The sequence below is a fragment of the Sabethes cyaneus genome, chromosome 2 (genome assembly GCF_943734655.1).
Source record: "Sabethes cyaneus chromosome 2, idSabCyanKW18_F2, whole genome shotgun sequence".
NCBI classification, from domain to species: domain Eukaryota; kingdom Metazoa; phylum Arthropoda; class Insecta; order Diptera; family Culicidae; genus Sabethes; species Sabethes cyaneus.
In genome coordinates, this window is record NC_071354.1 from 796,620 (window position 1) to 817,570 (window position 20,951).

Genomic DNA, 20,951 nt, shown 5'->3' on the forward strand with positions numbered 1-20,951 from the left:
AATAGAGTCTGCGATCATATACCGATCGCATTTTTGATCCCCTTCGATCAGTTCCGTTCTGAGCACACTAGCAATCGGTCACACTAAAGTTTATAATAAATCCAACAGTGAAATTAAAGTTAAGTTTATCATTTTTTAAAATTGGTTGATTTTTTGGCAAGTTCCTGCGTTTTAAGTTGTATTCCCGAAACTTACGCCCGTGATCTTTTCCTGGATAAAACACTTTGTTAATTGAAAATATAATAATTCACTAAGGGGTACTGAAAAATAATTTTTGCTTGCTAGTGGTTTTCAATCACCGTTGACTTTGAAAATTTTAAATGCAAATACAAATAGTCAAATAAATGATCATATACTGATTAACGATCGAATAAGATAGACAACTGTTATGTGCAAATGTAAACAAATTAAGAGAAAGTCATTTTCTGCATGGTTTTATGACTTGAAACAAAGTGAATTTAGAGAAAGGGGGAAATTGGAGTAACTATATTATTCAAAATTTCATGCAGCAATGACTTTCAACAATGCTAAAATTTATATGACATGAATGATATGAAAGTTAATTTATAACAATTCACCGACGTTACGTAGAAAACAACGATCAAGTGATAAAAACCGTCTGCGAAAAGGCTACAATGATAAAACAGCAAGCTTAATATAACTTTCAATTTCGTCTCCATTACGCTCTTTTTTAATTCAATTTGTTCCGAAGGTTAATAGATCGATTGACGATGATTATTTACAAGTCGGTACTTGGTTATATTCTTCTTTCTCGGTTGACAGGATTCAGCATGGAGAAAGAGCAATGAGGGACCTGAGAATTAATTCATGCTTAAGTCACTTGACCTCGAATGGCCTTAAAAGACTCTGATTCTCTGATATAATAAAATTCGAACACATGACCATTTGCTCGTCAAGCAGACTCTGTAGCCTTGTGACTACGGAACTTCCCTCTTATGTAAATAATCAAAATAAGATACAACTGCGGCGGAGAATATGTCGTCATACTATTATTGCTGATGGGCGTTTCTCAAAATTGTCAAGCAAAACGGATCGAAGTATTTCAGAATGACATGAAATTTTTCTTACGAGCACAGTTTATGGACTTATTGAAGAAAACAAAACACCTGACATAATCCACCTAGCACTGTGATCTGACCTGACCTGACCTCAAGATTTTTAAACCTCGTAAGATCTTGAAGTTTGATCCATCTTTATCGACTGGCTATGCAGACGGACAACGACCCTTAATATTTTTAGAAGCACAACCAAGCCAACCAAATCTTTCGGGAGAAAAAGCGCAACCTGGAAGAGCAGGAATATGCGGAGTTGGAGCGGCTGCATCGTTCTCAGGAAACGCGGAAGTTCTACCAGAAACTGAACGGATCCCGCAAAGGCTTTGTGCCGCGAGCCGAAATGTGTCGGGATAAAACTGGCAGTATTCTGACGGACGATCGTGAGGTGACGGATAGGTGGAAGCAGCACTTCGACGAACACCTGAATGGCGCCCAGGCGGAAAACCATGGCGGCGGGGAAAGCGATTTCGACGGTGCAGCAAACGGGGAAGAGGTGCCAGCCCCAACGATAGGCGAAGTTAAGGAGGCCATCATGCAGCTAAAGAACAAGTCAGCTGGAAAAGATGGCATCGGAGCGGAGCTTATTAAAATAGGACCAGAAAAGCTGGCCGTTTGTCTACACCGACTAATTGTTAGAATTTGGGATACGGAACAGCTACCGGAGGAGTGGAAAGATGGGGTTATCTGCCCGATCTACAAAAAGGGCGACAAGTTGGACTGTGAGAACTATCGAGCGATCACCGTTCTCAATGCCGCTTATAAAGTGCTGTCCCAAATCATTTTCCGCCGTCTATCACCAATTGCGAATAGATTTGTGGGAACTTATCAAGCCGGCTTCGTCGAAGGTCGGTCTACAACGGATCAAATATTTACACTGCGGCAAATCCTCCAAAAGGGCCGTGAATACAGAGTTCCCACGCATCATTTATTCGTTGACTTCAAAGCCGCATATGATACCATCGACCGGAAAGAGCTATGGAAAATCATGGACGAGAACAGCTTCCCCAGGAAGCTCATCAAACTGATTAAATCTACGATGGATGGTACGCAGTGCTGTGTTCGGATTTCGGGTGGATTGTCAAGTTCATTCGAATCACACAGAGGGCTTCGTCAAGGTGATGGTCTTTCATGCCTGCTGTTCAACATAGCGCTACAAGGTGTTATGAACCGAGCGGATATCAACACGCGGGGCACGATATTCAACAAATCTAGTCAATTCGTCTGCTTTGCCGATGACATGGATATTATCGGCGGAACATCTGTGGCGGTGGCTGAACAGTACACCAGACTAAAGCGCGAAGCAGAAAAGATTGGGTTAAAGGTAAATACGTCTAAAACAAAGTACATACTGGCCAGCGGAACCGAGGCCGAACGACACCGCTTGGGCAGTAGTATATTGATCGACGGCGATGAGTTTGAGGTAGTCGATGAATTTGTCTACCTTGGCTCACTGGTAACGGCGGACAATGATACCAGCCGTGAGATTCGGAGGCGTATTATCAGCGGAAGTCGTGCTTACTATGGGCTCCACAAGCAATTGCGGTCGAGCAGACTAAGTCCCCGTACAAAGTGCACCCTGTACAAGACGCTTATTAGACCGGTTGTTCTCTACGGGCATGAAACATGGACAATGCTCGAGGAGGACCTGCGAGTGCTCGGAGTTTTCGAACGACGAGTGCTAAGAACGATCTTCGGCGGCGTACAGGAGAACGGAGTATGGAGGCGGAGGATGAACCATGAACTCGCACAGCTCTATGGCGAACCCAGTATCCAGAAGGTGGCTAAAGCTGGACGGATGCGATGGGCAGGGCATGTTGCAAGAATGCCGGACAACTACCCTGCAAAGATGGTGTTCGCCTCAAATCCGGTAGGAACAAGACGACCAGGAGCGCAGCGAGTAAGATGGTTAGACCAGGTGGAGCGAGATCTGGCGGAGAGTACTCGGTGTCCGAGGAATTGGAGAGCGGTAGCCCTCAACCGAGTTACATGGAGAAATTTTGTTCAACAGGCTTTGTCTTAGGACGGCAAGCCACCTAAGTAAGTAAGTAAGCACAACCAAGCCGAGACACGAATATACAACGACTAACATTGTATCTCGGCTAGCTAACTGGGCGTTTGACACCCATATTGGTCTGATTTCGATCATTTCTCAAAAAGACCATAGAGATAGAGGTCGACGTTACACAGTGGGACCATTCTGGAAAAAGACGGTCAAAAGTCTTTCCTCGCTTTTCCAGATGTTTTGAGCTTACGTGTCTTCAGAGAAGTTGCTTAAAAAATATTCTGCATTTGTTGACATTTTTATACAACTAGATATTAAGGGGATAACACATTTGAAAAAATTAACTTATTATAATAGGCACTAGATAGCATGTTCGTGTGTTTGGCAAAGCTGTAGAACTTTGAATTTCATTAAACTTTGCCGAAGATACTAGATATCTGCATCATATGGTTTGTGAGATATAATTGACATCTTCTCGAGACCCGCTTAAAATCAGTTTATTAAACTTTTTGTACACAAAACTTCATCTAACAGGTTTGGCATGTTCTACAAACTTTTTGATACTATCAAAATACGTAATTTTCTGGAAGGTGTAAATATCGTATGTTGCTTTGCTTTAAAAATTGATTTGAAACATAAATTTTACCCTTTTTACAAGTATTTTTTTTCGTAAATAAACACCTACTGGCAGCTAAAGTTAGCATCGTTTGAACCGCCATAGAATAAAGTATAAGTGTGCCAAAAATTACGGCCGGATCTGCTCTGGCATTTTGAGTTTTGCTTTGATCATTTTGGTTATTTCAATTATGAATTTACATATGAGTTAGAAGAGTCAAGTTCTCAACAGGACGTTTTTACCCATAGCTTTACTTGGTTAAATGTTGACAACCTTGACCTGTCCCGAACATTTTGTCTATCTATGTCTATTTGTATTTAGATTTGATCCTTCCAATTTGACAGAGGCCACTCCTCTCTTGTCTTCCAACCACTTGCACATCTGTTTTCGTTTCGAAAATTTCCCTAATACAAGAAACAAAAGTTTTTTCCTAATTTTAACAGGTCTTCCCCTTTGTTAGCACACCCCCTCTGTTCAACTTCTCCCTTTTGTGCCACACTCATTCGTACATGTATTTTCTCTCCGAAAACCCCCACAATGAAAGAGAAACAAACCCTTAGTCCTTATTATGACCTCCCCCCTTAGTGGTACCCCCTCCCCTCTTGTCAACTAACTACATGTACAACTACTATCGGTCCAAATACAAGAGAATCACCGCCGTTTTCACTTATTCGGATCTCTCTCCTTCAGAGAGGCAGCTCTCTTGGCCGAACATACATACCCACGTTCACTTTTATATATTAGAAGATAAAAAAAATACCATAATTCCTTTAACTAATCGAACAAACCTCGTGAGAACAGGAAGTGTTTTTTTTTCGATCAATAACAGGGTTAATTTTTGGTTTTCATCAGTTGAAAATTACTTACTTTTCTCTCTGTAATTGGAAGATTTGAACCTTCATTACTCATTACAGCAGACCTACAATCTAAAACTAGTTTCGCCGAAAACATATTGGCACACAATTAATCCAATCATAACAAGCAAGATACATGATGGCAAAAAATCATTTCCTCGTTCAGCTGAAAAATTGGTTTGCCTTTCGCCGATACTGGGTACCGATTGCAGTCATAAGACGATGTAAAGAAAGTTTGATAAATTTATTAATGGATGTTGCCTCTTGAATGCGTCGAATTATCGCGAAGCGCTGTACATTCTTACGGGTTCGTGCACATGCGCACAATTGGACGCGTTCATTGAACGAGGTCGGCTCTACTCACAGGCCTAATTTCATTGCGCAGAAAAATCGCAAACCCGCCTGAAATGTCGGCTTCGAGTAGCCAACGGCGATTATTTCGACCAGATACGTACATCTTAATCGGCATTTTCCAATAAACAATCTCGTGCCTGACAGATCAAGCTCGAGCATTTTTTGTATGAATCAATCTTGCATAATTTCGGTGAAAATAACGAAAAGCAATGCAAACTGTTAGTGAATCGATTACAAAATTATATCACCTATTTATTATGTATCTTTTAGATATCAGTCGATAACTGACTATATCGAATTTCGAAATAAAAAACATAACGTTAGTTAGATTTCCTTTTAAACAAATTATTGAGTGGTAAAAAGTAAAGCTACATTCCGCTGCCGGAAGTTTTTCGTAACTGGCTTGAGTTGCCATTCCACATTTTATGGAAAATTTCTCGGACATCGCTTAATTCAAAGTCATAACTCATGAACTTTTTTATGAAAATGCAAGAAACTTTCTGAGCAATTTAGAGAAATATCAATTGGAAATTTTTTTATTAAATTTCCTATAAAGTTTTCCATGACGGTGAACAAATCAAATAAAATTAGGAAAACCATTTTCTAATTTTTGAAGAAATTATAAAACAGGTTTTTCTTATTCGCTAAATCATATTTTAGTGACAAAATTTCCACAATGCCATCATTCAGAGGTGAATTTTTGCCAAAAAGCATATCCGCAATATTTTGTCATGTTGCGACAAGATAAAAAACACGTTCAGTGATGTAGGTATTGTGATAAACCTCACGACCTGGGGCAACATACATTCCAGATTATTGCATATCGCGATAAGTTGCATCTATACCTATAAGAATGGATTTCTGTCTGTCTGTCTGTCTGTCGGAATCTCGGCTGGGAGAGGCTGTTAGAGTCAATAGGATCGTAGCACTTACCCCGCACCGTCCTGTATGCTAACAGCTGGTTGCGAAGTCTGTCGTATAAAAACAGAAAGTCAAATTTCGATAACGGAATTAGCACCCAGGCTTTTTTTCTGTCTGTCTGTCTGTCGGTACGTTCCTTAAAGACTCGGAAACTGCTGAACCAATCGGCGTGAAAATTTGCATGCAGGGGTTTTTGGGACCATGGAAGGTTCTTGTGACAGTTAGAGACTCCTCCCCGCACTAAGAGGGGGGCTCCCATACAAATAAAATACTAATTTCTGAATAACTAGGGAACTAATTAAGCAAATGGAACCAAATTTGACAAGTGGGTGTTTTTGGAGGCACGATTTTTTTCCATGGTGAATTGAGACAGCTCCCCTCTTTAGGAGGGGAATTATGACCCCTCCCCTCTTTAAGATGGGGGGCTGTGATAAAAATGCAAATTTTCCCTTATCTCGAGACAGTGACGTAGCCAGGTTTTTCGTTTAGGGGGGGGGGCAAGCCATTTTTTTATTAGAGAAGTTTTAAACCTAAGAGGTTCACTCGCCTCTGGAGGGAGGCCAAGTTATTATGCAGAAAATCATTTGTTTATGCAATATATTTTGTGCTTATGTTACAGAATTTTCTTTCGAATTAATCTCTCTGTCCTCCTTCTGGCGCATTTTTCTCCTCAGGATCACGGTCAACTCATTCCGCGCTCGTCGATGCTTGGCCAAATTCTCTCTTGTGGATATGCTGAGACAGTTTTTCCAAGCTCTTTTTTCCTCTCTATCGCTTGTTGGCATTCCCTGTCAAACTAATCATTTCGTGCACTCGAGGTTTCCGCTCCTAGCACCGCGGCTGCGGCGTCCTTGACGGGCAAGCGTATCATACTCCATCCGTTTTCGAGGGTCGAAGCATCTAGCTCCGCAGACGAAGGCAGAGCTTCATCCAGTACGCGCGCGTAGTTTTCGGCAACTGGCGGGTTGTTTAGCTGCCAAATGTTTAACCGAGGAGAGCGGTTTTGTTCCGAGGCATAAACCGTCGATATTTTGAGCGCACGTTCAGACTTGTTAAAAACACCGTCCGGTGGGTCATGGCTGCTATCCGTCCAGATACGCACGACAACGGGTGATTTGGATAATAGAACGTACCGGTGTTGCTACCTATTAGCGTGCTCCCCGACAACGCAAGAACCCGATAGAGAAGCTTTGTCTTCGGGTAAGCACTGACGAGCACGGTACCAACGACGGCTTGCATGATTTCATTCTTTGCATTCTTTCTTATTCGGTGTACGTGACTGAGTAGTCAGGTCGTTCGGGCTCGGTGCCCTAGCCGTGCTCTAGCAGGTGCCGGCAGGTGTAGGCTAACACGGTATCGCTCGCAAAGTAAAAGAACCTAAATAACTGCGTGGTGCGGTACGGTAAAAACTTATGAACGTTAGCGGGGGCCTTCCACAATGTCGCGTTGGTGTTCCATATCTGCTGCTGCTCAGTGGCGACTCGTCCGCATGTTCAACCTGTTCATAGGACAGGCAACAAAATTCAACCCGACAAAATTTTTTTTCATCACTAGTTCATGATTTCGTTTGAACCGACGCACATGCAATACGAATAATTCGGTAAATTATTAGTTTAGTTTACGAAGCTGCTGAGCAAACCGTTCAACACGACGTTTCAACGTTGCTTTGATCTCAATGCACAAGCATATACCAACACATTATTCCTGGTGTTGATTCTGCGTACGAAGGAGATAAAAAGAGAATGTGAAACAGCTTTTACTCGAAGGCGCGGGCGCATTATTGTCTCATTACTCGTTCATCTTCAGCATTGAACAACTTACTACCCCATATTCCTATGGCCTGCGCTTTGATTCCATTTTATCGAGTTACGAAGCTAATGAGCAAAACGTTTAATACGACGCTTGAACGTTGGTTTAGAGATTAGCACCAGGACAATGTATTGGTACGAAGGGGATGGCATGCATTATTCGCAAAATTTTCTCATTAACTCGTTCATCTTTAGCATTGAACAACTTACGCATATTGCTTGTGGTGCGTGTGGTGGTTATTCTTGAATTTGGTTCAATAGGTAAATTGAACGGAAAGTCTTAGGTTCGTAGTTAAAATTCAGAGACGGGTTTGCTGGTAAAGTAAACCGCCGTATTCCGTTGTTATTTAAATAATAGGGGTATTCCCGTAGCGCTTGTTATGTTGCGTATACGGAGTATTGCGTATTTATACTGCCGCTACTCTGCCGCTTCCATAGAAACCGGAACTGCTATGCGAATTGCGGCAGCATATACACGAAATACACCGTTTACGCAACATAGCAAGCGCTACGTGCATACACCTAATGTTTGTTTTATGAATAAAATATAGAATTTTGATAATAAAAAAAGCTGCGTATTAATTTGTATTTTTCGCTGGTTGAACAGGTAAGCTAAACCACCACGAGTCGCCACTGCTGCTGCTACTCAGTAAAAATTATCGGTCAGACCTTGTTCGACACAAGTGAAACTTTTGTTTGGGGCTGTCCTACGTCGTTGTTTTTTGATCCGGGGCCGCCCGGAGCGCACCGAGCACATATAATACTATACCGAAAAGAAGAAATCGGCACTGATGTGCGGTATCAAATTAGTTCGAACGAGAGCAGGCAAAATACACCGAAACCGGGAGCGTGTGACTTATGAACGGAGAGGAATGTTTAAGCACGGTTCCCGGAGCGGTGCGTGCTTTTACAAGTCTGCGAGTATGTGTACTGCTACTAGGTAATGGTCCGAGTCAATATCCGCACCCCGTAGGGAGCGTACGTTGGTGATGTTCGAGAAAAACCGGCCCTCGATGAGAATATGGGTGATTTGATTCGAAGTTCGTTAGTCAGGTGATCTCCAGGTGGCTTTGTGGATATCTTTGTGGGGAAGAAAGTGCTTCTGATCACCAAGTCTCGGGAAGCTGCAAAGTTGATGCATCGCTGGTCGTTGTCGCTCGTATCGGTGTGCAGGCTATGGGGCCCGATCACCGATCTATGCATTGCTTCCCTGCCGACCTGGGCGTTCATATCCCCGATGACGATCTTGATGTCATCGTCATGATGTCGTACGTTGCCTCCAACTGCGCATAGAACGTTTCCTTCTCGTTGTCGGGTCTACTTTTGTGTGGACAATATACGTTTATGATGGTGTAGTAGAAGAAACGGCCTTTTATCCTCAACACGCACATCCTATCGTTGATCGCTTTCCAGTTCATTACGCGATCGTGCATTTTGCCCAACACTACGAAGCCCGTTCTCAGCTCATTGGTCCTCCACACCTTCTCGCCTTTGTGACAAATCTCCTGCAGTGCCACGATGCCAAACTTTCAAGGTTCTAAATGATCGAGCAGCACCTTGTCGTCAGCAACGAAATTTAGCGATTTGCAGATCCAGGTACCAAGTCTACATTCCATGTCCTTATTTCGTTGCCTTTGTCCATGCCGAATGTTTCGAGTAACGGAGAGCTACATAGTTGAGAATGTTCAAAGATTATGAGAGATATAGAACGATTTCGGTTATATTGTTATTCAAAGGCGCACTTACCAAAAATATACTTGTGCTACAGTTTTAGCTCGGTGTATTGTTATTCTGCATTGAATTTTTTTTTAATGTAACCCAAAATATTTGGGGCGGGGGGGGGGGGCAAGGTCCTCAAGTCCCTCCTGGCTACGCGGCTGTCTCGAGAACTAATCAAGTAAATGGAACCAAATTTAGCATGTGGGGGTTTTAGGAGGCAGGAATTTATTTTATGATAGTTTGAAACCCCTCACCCCTGTGGTAGTGGGATAATGACTCTCATGCAAAGAAAACAGAAATTTTTGCGTAACTCAAAAACTATCGAGAAATTTTAGAATCTTCCATTAAACATCAGTCAATAAGGCTATTACAAATATTTTGTCCTCCCGCTGTTGGGCAACTGAAGGGAAAGAGAATTTTTTAATCGAGCAAAAATAATGCATTTTTACCTAAATTTTAAACGTGAAAACCAAATCTATTCTTGCTTTTCATATATATGTTATTGTTTTCCGTGCAAAAACCTACGAGAAGAAAGAAAAAATGGCGATTTTTCCAAATTCTAGTTTGAATTTCCATTTCTATTTGGTTAACACTCCGTACACTCGTTTTTTGAGTTCTTCAGGCTGTAGAATCCGAGATTCATGATTTATGTACAACACAGCTTAATTTGTGACAATACGAAGTTTGTTGGGTCAACTAGTTGCATATAAAAATATATAAGTTAAACTCTAATAATATTTTTACAATAGGACACTGCCTCTAACTTCTGATAATAAATAACAGATGTTGGCGCAAGTGTTTCATCATGCGCCAACTTGAGAGTATGCTTGAAACTATCAATGTTTCCCTGTTGAATACAACAGATGTCGTTACTTCGTAGCGGATAGTGTGTATTTCCGTAACAGCTGAATTTTGCGCGACAATAAATTTACTGAACACAACACCCTTACTCTCTTATGCATTTCAGTTTCTTTTGTGTTTATCGCTAATCGCATCATAACGTTTGACACCTGAACCAATAACTCGTTGGTAAACATTGTTTTTATTAATTGCGTTCATGTTGCGAAATTTAATTTTTTCGAATTGAAATGTCGCAAACATACCAGCTCCTCAAACCACCGAACGAGAAGTTTAATCTAACTTGTTTACTAACCGGGACGACGCAACTATGCAGGCACTTGCTACTTACAAAGCACTGCACGTAACGTTGTTCATCTGTTAGTATGCTGGTCGCGATTCTCAACGCAGGTGTTCGGGGGTAGGCTTCGTTCCTATGGATTAGATCCATCTCGCGTTTTTCTCTTGACTTTTAAAGAGCAGTGTTGCCAAATATTTTTCAGACTTCAGGATGCATAGGAAATAAAAATTAAGGACCTTATTCTCACAGGCACCTCACTTCTCTCACGGATCCTATTCTTACAGTCACCACCATCACCCCAACTTACAGGCACCATTTACTGAAGTTTTTGGAGCGTCTTAGTAGAATACGAAATGAGAAATTAAATAAAACAAAACTCCTATCAAATTCTACTATGTACATTTATACATGCCTACGACTTGCAGGCTTCATCTGTTCGAAAACAGACACTGAGGATGCCTGTAAGTCGTAGGCGAATTACGTATCTGTCAAGAATAAATTTACATAGTAGAATTAAAATGGATAAGGTTTCTTTTTTTATTTAATTCCAGGTTTCGTATTTTACTACGCTCGGGGAGTATTGTTTACCGACACGTTTTGTTCTTGCCACGCTGGCTGATAGCTTGGTTTGCTATTCGGTTAGCATATGAGAACGGTGAACGAGTCGGTAAACAATACTCCCGTTGTGTAAATGCGTGATAAAATCACAAAGTTCGATAACGCAACAAAACTTGATGTTAGACTGTAAGATGCCAGACGGCCTGATGGTGTAATTGGTTAAACAACACGCTCAACTAGAGATTGAGAGCTGTGAGTTCGACTCTCACCCTCGCTTAGTCGATATTTTAGTCTAAGATCAAGATTTTCAGTTCATCTTATTTTTGATTTGTCACATTAAACATTCACTCTTCCCGTAATGAAAAAAGTGAAGTAACTTATTGTCAACCAAAAAAGGTAGCATAATTATTTTGCATAGTTTATCCAAAACTGGTATTATAGCGTCATCATTGACACTTTGTACGTACTCATACTCTGAGTTTAGTTTATAAAAGTCTCGAAAAAACAAAGATAGGTATAGGTAATTTGAAAACATAAATTAAATCAAAGTTACCCGCAGGAACAAACTTTATAATACGCTAATTATTCTCATTCTATGTATAAAAATGCCTCAATAAAACAATGTTATTGTCTGATTTTTAATAAGATAATTTTCATAATCGTTAAACCTTATCTTCTTATATATAAAAATGGATTTCTGTCTGTCTGTCTATTGGGATGTTCCTTATAGAATCGAACACTACTGAACCAATCGGCGTGAAAATTTGCATGGGAAGGTTCTTATGATGGTTAGAGAATCCTCCCCCTACTAAGAGGGGGGGCTCCCATACAAATGAAACACAAATTTCTGCATAACTCGAGAACTAATCAAGCAAATGGAACCAAATTTGGCATGTGGGTGTTTTTGGTGACAAGAATTCTTTCTATAGTAAATTGAGACCCCTCCCCTCTTTAGAAGGGGAATTATGACTCCTCTCCCCTTTAAGAGGGGGAGGGGGGCTTCCATACAAATGAAATACAAATACAAATTAACTCGAGAACTAATCAAGCAAAAGGAACCAAGTTTAGCATGTGAAAGTTTTTGGAGGCAAGACTTTTTTCTATGATGAATTAGGGCCCCATCCCACTTTAGGAGGGAGGAAGGCTCCTATACAAATGAAATTCAAATTTCCTCATAATTCGAGAATTAATCAATCAATTGCAACCATATTAGGCATGTGGGTGTTTTTGGAGGCAAGAATTTTTTCTATGATAAATTAGGACCCCTTACCTTTTCAGGAGGGGGCGGGGCTCCCATACAAATGAAATACAAATTTCCTCAACTCCAGAATCAATCAAGCTAATGGAACCAAATTTAGCGTGTGCGTATTTTTGCAGGCAAATTGTTTTATTGTGAATTGAGACCCCTCCCCTCTTTAAGAGGGGAATTATGACCCATCCTCTTTTTAATAGTTGAGGGGGGAGGGGCTCTTATACAACTGAACTACAAATATCCTCATAACTAGAGAACTAATCAAGCAAATGGAACCAAATTTTAAAGGCATTTTTTATGATGGTTTGAGATCCCTTACCCCAGTGGTAAGATAAGATATCCCCCCTGTGGGGGATAAGGACTCTCATACAAATAAAACAGGAATATTTGCGTAACTCAAAAACTAATCAAACTCGAGAAATGCTAGACTCTCATAAAACAGTCAATAACAAGACCACCAGAAACTATCAATAGTAACACTAGATTATTCAGGGCGAAACGGCCGCAGCCCGTGAGTGTTGCCGGCGACCCGCTGTCGGAAGCACCGGCCACTTCGAGGGGGTATCCAGCCCACAGATTTCACATCTATCTAGGTTTATTTATTTTCCTAGATCTACTGACCTCTATTATTTTATTTCAGCTGGGTCACCCCTGCGAAATGGTACTTTCTACGAAAAGATTTTCCGTGAAATGGTACATCGCGCGTAAGGTTTTTCGCGAAATGGTATTTTGCGAAACTGTATAATCCGCGTTATGGTCAACCGAGAATTGGTGTTCCGCAAAATGGTATTCGGCGAAATGGTTTGTAATGATGGCGAATATTTACAGGCTATCCGCTTTATTTTATCAGGCTAAGCAATGGGGGGAGTTGTTTTCTACTTTACTGTGAGGAAAATTTGTATATTAAAACACCCATGAACTCCCCAGAAACTTGCAAAACTCAAGATTGCGACAAAGGTCATCCGAGATTCACGATTTATGTACAACACAGTTTAATTTGTGGCAATACGAAGTTTGTTGGCTCAGCTAGTTTTACATAAAAGTCAAACAAATCTCAACTTACCTGTACTGATCAAATAAATTATATGCGAGCGTAACTCGTTCGATTAGGTTATATCCTCTGCGTGAGATAGGTTTAATCCAAAAAATATCCTCTTCGCCTTTCACATCCAAGTTGGTTTGCAGACCAGTAGCTGCTCCTCTTTCTATATTGATCGAAAGTGTCTCTGTTGACACCGTTAAGCAGTTCCAGCTTTGTTTATCACGCTTGATTACCATGCAACAAAAACCTTCACAACTCACTAGTAGTAATTCCAAAATAAGGGCACTCCCACAGCTCTCTTCCGCTTTAATCAGAAGTGACACTTTTGAGCTGCACTTTCAACTTTGCAAACAAACTTTTCTCTTCTTCATACGCACTAATCAACTTCAGCTATTTTTTGTTTGAAACCCCAAAGTTGAATCAGGTTGGTTTGATCGAAATTGATTTGTGGCCAACTGCGATTAAAAATATTTAACACTTTTTCCTATCAACATTTCAATTTAGTAAACCAGACCTTCCGCCATCGAGGTAAAATGTTTTAATTTCGAAATGGACTAGACACCCTCTCTAAAATGCGAAGGAGCTCCTGTGGCACCAGGAAAATTTGTCTGCTCCAAATAAAATTCAAGTTTAGCTGCCTACTGTCGATGGTGATCGATTCGGCAATCGAAAAATGCTTGCCAATGCAAAAAGGGCGAGGGATAAAAATAATGATTAAACATGCCAGAAACTCACTTAATTTTACGATCGTGCATCTAGCTCTCACTTCTTTCTCGACAGACAGAATAATTAACGTTAATCACATTGAAAACAAAAAAGAATAGAACTGCAATCACTACAGACTGCGAGGACAAGACTCCACTATAAAAGCATCTACGATTTTTGTTAATATTCACTCATCAGTGGTTCGAATTTAGGTTCGAACCTGAGCTTCGAACAAGGTAAGTATATTACCACCACTAACACGGAATACTGTACGTACACAACTTCAAACAGTTGATCATCAGGGCTTGATTCTAATGCAAACTGTCATTTTTATCGATTGCCATGGCCAAGGGGCCATCAGTCATGATATGATTACAGCGGGGTGCTATCCGTATCTTAACGAACGGTGTTTGACAGTCCACTTAACGAAGGGCGCTATTTCAAAAAATGCAAGAAATAGCGCCCGTCTGACAGGTAGATTTGCTGCCAACCTTTGTCGAGATGTGCTGAGATGTTGGCAACAAAAACATGGCACCCATCGCAAGCCCCTGTATGATTACGTCGGACTTTCGAAAAAAGCTTGGAAAAGCGAGGGGATGCGCTATGCTATCCCTTGCTATGTATTGTGCTTTGCAAGAAATCTCGCGTCAATTTTGATTTCGTCCAATGTAACAATTCCACCATACTGAGAAAAACTAGATCGAAGTTCTTCGAATTGAACTTTAAATTGTTTCAAAATGAAATAATTTTCAGTCATTCACTCAACGTGGTTGATGAATAATAACATCCAATATTTAACGGAGATTTTAAAAATCTAATTAAAACTAAGCAGTTTTGGTTTATTATGGAAAAAGTTACATTGGACTGTTTACCATCTTATGCTGTACTTTGGACGATTTTATTTTTCCAGGCTATATTGCACATAAATTAAGTGAGATCACCGTAAAATTATAGTTACTATATATATAGTTCGGCGGATAGAAAACCAGGCGAATTGGCATCCCTGATTTATGAAATTAAATTTGAAATTATGGTGAAATGTGCAGGTTTTTACGAAAAATAATCACTGGCGGGTGTTGAAAATGACTAGTTCTATGAAAATAAAGTGTGTTTTTTTAACATTACTCCTGCATTTTCGATTTTGAAAAGCTTTTGGCTCCGCTTTTGACGTTTATTTGGCTCCCGATTTTCTATCCGCCGAACTATATATATAGTAACTATACGTAAAATACGTGCGCTGCCGTGCTACGCTATTTTTCAATATTAGGCTGCTTGTTTCACTTAAAATGCATAAATAATGCGAAAAAAAAACTTTCACTTGCTAAACGTCCAATGTACAGATTGGGTTTGTTTTGATTTTTTTTTGCACTTTGATGGACATCAGATGAGAACGACCGAAGTAACAGTCAGTCATCCGTAATTCGAATGTGCACATTGGACATTTTGATAATGCTAATTTTTTAACCTAAAAATAATTCTATTTGAGCAGGTGTTTTTGTATAACATAGAGTTTAAAAAGAGAAATAATTTGTTGTGATAAACCGGATTTGTTTACATTTGTTACATTGGACGAAATGAAAAGTGACGCGAGAAATCTTTTCATTCTCGGAAAGTTCATAGCAAGCTGTCAAAATAATTCAGTATTGAGCGAAGCTGACGAATTTTCGTTAATTGAATATCGATATTTTTCACATATCGATACGTATACTCAGTTGAAAGCATAATCAGCAAAATTGCTCGCATCACGTGACGATCAGCATTTTACATTTATTTTATAACACTCCGTATAACGTGTTAACATTTACAGAGCTGTTGTATTTATTTATATGCATACCGAAATTAACTATATTTCGAAAAAATCTCTATCGAGATTTCGTCCACAAATGTCGATACCAGTTATATCGATACATTATCGCCCAATGCTGAGCTCGCCAAATATTGAAGGATGTGCTTTTTTCCAGAGGTGCCATACAAATAGATCAATTTCTATTGTTTAGATTATTTGCATCACCATTCCGTACTTCTTAAATTTTGTTACTATTTACACCAATTTTTGTACTTATGATTTATATAAAACAGATTTTTGAATGTAAGAGGCTAAAAGAAGTTTTTTATGGTAGTTTTAGTTGCTAAAGCATCAGTAACAATTGCACATATAAACCAAAAAATATTTGGCCACCTTTCCTTGTTCTCGTTGCGGTGATTGACGATGCGGACTACCGCCGCAACACAATGAAAATTTATGTAAATAACCGCAATATTTGTTAGAGGATAACATCGCGCTTCCAAAACTGTCAACGCTTCCAAAAGTGTCAAATTTCAATGCAGTAACCTAGCGAGAAAAAAAAAGAAAAAAGCAAAACATCGAGTTTCTTTGTTCGATGTTGTACTCGCTGCTCCCGTTAATGGAGCATTCCCTTGTGGAAAAGTATATTTGATTTTTGCCAAGGGGTTTCCAACAGCAATGATTACTACGCACCATTGAAAAAAGTTACTTTTGATGGCCTTACTTATTAGCTCTGATTACCAGTAATCCAAGGTAATCAATCTCTTGTGATTACTATAAATCAGTCATGATTACCAACGATTACTTAAGATTATCATTGATTACCCTACTGATTAACATTGATTACCTGATTAATTCGCAAATGATTACAAAAGTAATCTCTGATTACGCCGCACTTCTACGTCATACTGGAAACCCCTTGATTCTTGCTTTGATTACTTCTAGCGCAGGGGGGATCTATTGGTAAAGAAGTGTGAAACTCACATGTGAAGGGGCAGGCAGGTGATCATAATTTTCAATGCCGCTCTTGCTATTTTTTTCTTGCCGATTTGCTGCTCTTGCCTGTATATTTAGCTTCCGAAAAGTTTCTTAGTTTGTTTTATTTACGCTAAAAATCAGATAAATGCATTATCGGGAGCAAAACAATACAAACGACAATTGCACTGCGTGTTTAGGTTTGAGTTTCTGTCAACTGCAGCAGACAAAAATAGAGTTGCGAGTCCCCTGGCTCGAAATTAATCTCACGCCGTTTGGTCCATGACAGTACAAACGTCATGGACCAAACACCATCTGCGGCAACGCACACATGTATGAAATTTGACAGCAATAGCCCAAGCAACCAAAAGTTCGAATATTACTTGACACGCGAACTCGAAAGTTCATAATTAGTTCAGATTCAGTTCCGTGGAACTTTCACGCTGATTAGTAGTGTATATCAAGTATATGTGGAACTAAATGCTTTAAGAAGTGCTGCGAGTACTTCATAGATACTTCAAAGCTATTAGGATGCTACATGAAGTTCTGAAGTAACTTTAGTTGCTAACAAGTTCTGCGTGTTGCTTTTTTGTTTATATTTCTGGTGATCAAACCAGCAGAACCTGAAACTATTGGAGATTAATTTTTATTTCACTTGAATAAATTTAATCCTCGCACATTTCTAATTACAAATATAAATTAGAATGTAATGCTCTTCATTATTGTGTTGTGTAGCATATGCTGTCGGTATCTCACTACTACAGTTAATTGCCTGGTTCCAAACTTTATGTTCTATAATTAACTCGCGCTGCATAAAGCTGCTGCAAGTTCCAAATCAAACTTTTACTTAACAACTCATTGGCAAAATTCACATCGCTTGTATACGACAAAGGTGACGCAGTGGATCGGTATAGGTTTACAACGCGGAGCACCCGGGTTCAAACCCAACAGCAGGCAAATGCAACGAATATAGAAGTTAGGTAGAAGTATAAAAATAGAACATAGAAGTGCTGCTAAATTTGTTTTTTCTTAGTTTTTGACAGTTTATTTCGAAGCTGCTTAGCGTTCTATGCAGTGAACCCAAGACAGCTTGAAAGTTCGGTTAATTACTTAAAAGTGATGCTGCTTAGCAAGTTATAGATTGATATACATAAAGCTGTTTAACCCTTGTTAGACACCATTATTCGAACTCTTGGTTACTTGGGAGATCCCCCCTGTTCTAGCGTAACATTTCAAAAGGACTTACTTCTAACTAGGACTAACTTCTCTGTGTTATAACATTGAACTACCTAGGTAACCAATAAGCATTAAAATAAGCAGTAAATCAGTCGTTTATTAGCATCCCTGGCGTTTTATACTGCAGGTTGTTGTTTATCAGCTTTTTGACTGCATAACTGTTGCAAATTGGCATCCACAATTCTATTTAAATTCTTCTTGTTGGTAACTAGCTGCAAATAAGCATTGTCAGCACTATAAGAGGGCTAGCAGTAAAGTAGCCGCATATTTTGCCAAAATAGCATTTAAGTAGCATTTAAGGCAACTTAAATGCTTATTGGCTTGCTTTTAAATTGCATTGGAAATGCTTATTGGTTACCTGGGTAGGGGTTTCCAGGAAATATTCAGATTAAAACTGAATTCGCTTAATCTGAACGAGGTGTTTTTCATATTAGCGGGGGTTGAGTGTATATGGTTTAGAATTTATATTTATGTATAAACTACCATAAAAATTATGTTTCATATCCTATAGTAGACGATTAAATGCTCTTCTACATACTTTTAATCAGCCATAAATAATATCCATGGCGATACAAATGATTTGTATGTGTCTCACACATATATGTCGACCAACATTTGAAAAGGGCGGATAAGCCAACTGTCAAACAGAACGAGTGAGAGTTCATTTTTCTATCCAGCTCCAGCAAAAAATAACTCGCACGGTCTGTTTGACAGTTGGCTTATCCGCCCTTTTCAAATGTTGGTCGACATATGTTATTTGTCAGATCACATTGCAAAAAATCATGTAGTTTCACACATAGCGTACAGCAAAGTTTTGTTAATTGGTGGTTCGTTATTTGGGCGGTTCGTTAATTTGGTGTTCGCTAATTGGGCTATGTGACAACTTGAATGTCTATATTGTATGGAATTTTCGAGTTTAGAAATTTCTAACAACTGTCAGTCGGCCCAATTAGCGAATCAGCTGGAGTGCAGTCGAGGCTCCATTAACGAATTCAGGCTGTATACGGAAATTTGCCTCAGTGTAGACTTAAAGGATTACAAAAGTAATCTCTGATTACTACGCACTTGTATACGCCTTACTAGAAACCCCTTCGTATCGAGTCGTCGCGAAATCGACACGGTAAAAAAATAACACGTTGAAGCGAAGTGATTTACCGTTGGATTCGCACTACTTGCCTATCATTACGATTCGAAATGAAAATCCCTTGAAAATGAATCAACACAAAGCAAAACGAAATCAACAGAAAATCACTTTAATTTCCAATGCGCTATGTTTTAAACTGTTGAGCTGTCAAATGAATTGAATGTATCCGAATTAATTTTTTTTAATTAATTTTTTTTATTGTTTAATTAAAAACAAAATACAAATAAAAAAAATAAACCTCAGTTGATGATAAATAAAGTGGATTATTGTTTGTAATGCTGGCACGTCCAAATATGGTTCATTGTTGTCATAACCGTGGTGGTGTGATGAATCCCATAACTTGAAAACAGATAGCAATTTATTAATTTTAACAACATACATAATCTAGCTGTACTCACACTCTAGAATAGCAATAATTTCATGCGAAAACGTATTTTCACCATCTGGATTTATGATTTTTTTTTCGATCACTGAAGGATACTTTTCTACTTCGCGAGTTTTTGACAGTTGTGAAATGCGAAAAATAATTAGTTGCAAATTCAATGCAAATATGTATTATGATTCGATGGTAATTTCCATTGAATAATATTCAACGAAAGATCTCTTCTTCGAAAAAGGGAAATCTCTCAAAAATCAACACTAAATCACTTCAATATGCAATGCTGCGTAACAGATTGATTCAAATGCAAAAGCACCTGAATTGAACGTGACGATTTTTTACCGTGGAGACTTGATGGTCTTGGATCGAGTCCTCTTAGAGCAATGAGGTTTAAAAAGGTGTGGCAGATAAAGACATTTGGTGGTAATACAGTATCCCCCCGCTAATCCGACACCCAATAATCCGACGACTCAACAGTCCGGATCTCGCTAATCCGGAAAATTCCGAATTAAAACGTATTGTACTTGACTTCTTTCAATCGAACACTACCTTCGTTTGGCTTCTCCGTTAAAGTCAGAATGGCACTCTTTCTAACTAAATGGAAATGGTACACGGTGCTGCTTCTAACTACGTGCACTTTTGCCATGGCTATAATATTTTCATTGCTATTCTCAATAGGCTGATATGCTTGCGCTTATTTCGACACTAACTAAGAATTTCTAAGTATTTTGTTGACGAAATTGAGTATTACCGCGTATAAAACATAGTTATTGCGTACTTACGACAAGTATTTTCAAAAATTTCCGGAGTTGTTTACGTATGGATGTAAACAAAACCACATTTCAAACTCACACTGACGTCAGTTTGACTGTCGGATTATCAAGTCAAAATTCGCTAATCCGGCTATAAATTTGTCGAATTAGCGGGGCGGTACTGTAGTAGCGAAAAATTAGAAAACGACGTAAAACCACAGAGAACAGACTACCAGGTAATTGACAAAAAGTGTGTAAAGGGTTTTTATGTAATCTACAAGTAATCCTTCAATAGAGCACCCCTCGAGCAGTAAGTGGCAAACTAAATCTTGATGTCGCTGCTATGTAACTTCAGCACAAAGAAATATTGATAAAGGTACATGCATATTTTTTGATGCGTTTGGCAAACTATTTCTGGAGGGCGCTACCGACAGATTTTACACACAAAAAATCGATTACTTCCTTCGAGCCTGTTAATCTGTTCTCTGTGGTAAAACCACAGAGAACAGATTAACAGGCTCGAAGAAAGTTTTCGATTTTTTTTGTGTAAAATCTTACGGTGGCGCCCTCCAGAAATAGTTTGCCAAACGCACCAAAAAAAAAAATTTACGCACCTTTATCTATATTCCATTGG

The 20,951-nt window shown here is 39.3% G+C and overlaps 1 protein-coding gene across 5 annotated transcripts in view; it reads right to left on the reverse strand.

The window, feature by feature from the left end:
* LOC128734466 (sarcolemmal membrane-associated protein) overlaps positions 1 to 14,200 on the reverse strand; it is a 35,655-nt gene extending 21,455 nt beyond the window's left edge. The window contains exons 1-2 of one of the 5 annotated variants that reach the window (XM_053828685.1): positions 14,184 to 14,200; positions 13,362 to 13,795 (exon numbers count right to left, since the gene is read on the reverse strand). The gene's annotated coding sequence lies outside the window, so the exon portion shown is untranslated. The other 4 variants (XM_053828682.1, XM_053828683.1, XM_053828681.1 and 1 more) reach the window with 4 other exon arrangements.
* Between the last annotated feature and the right edge of the window lie 6,751 nt (positions 14,201 to 20,951).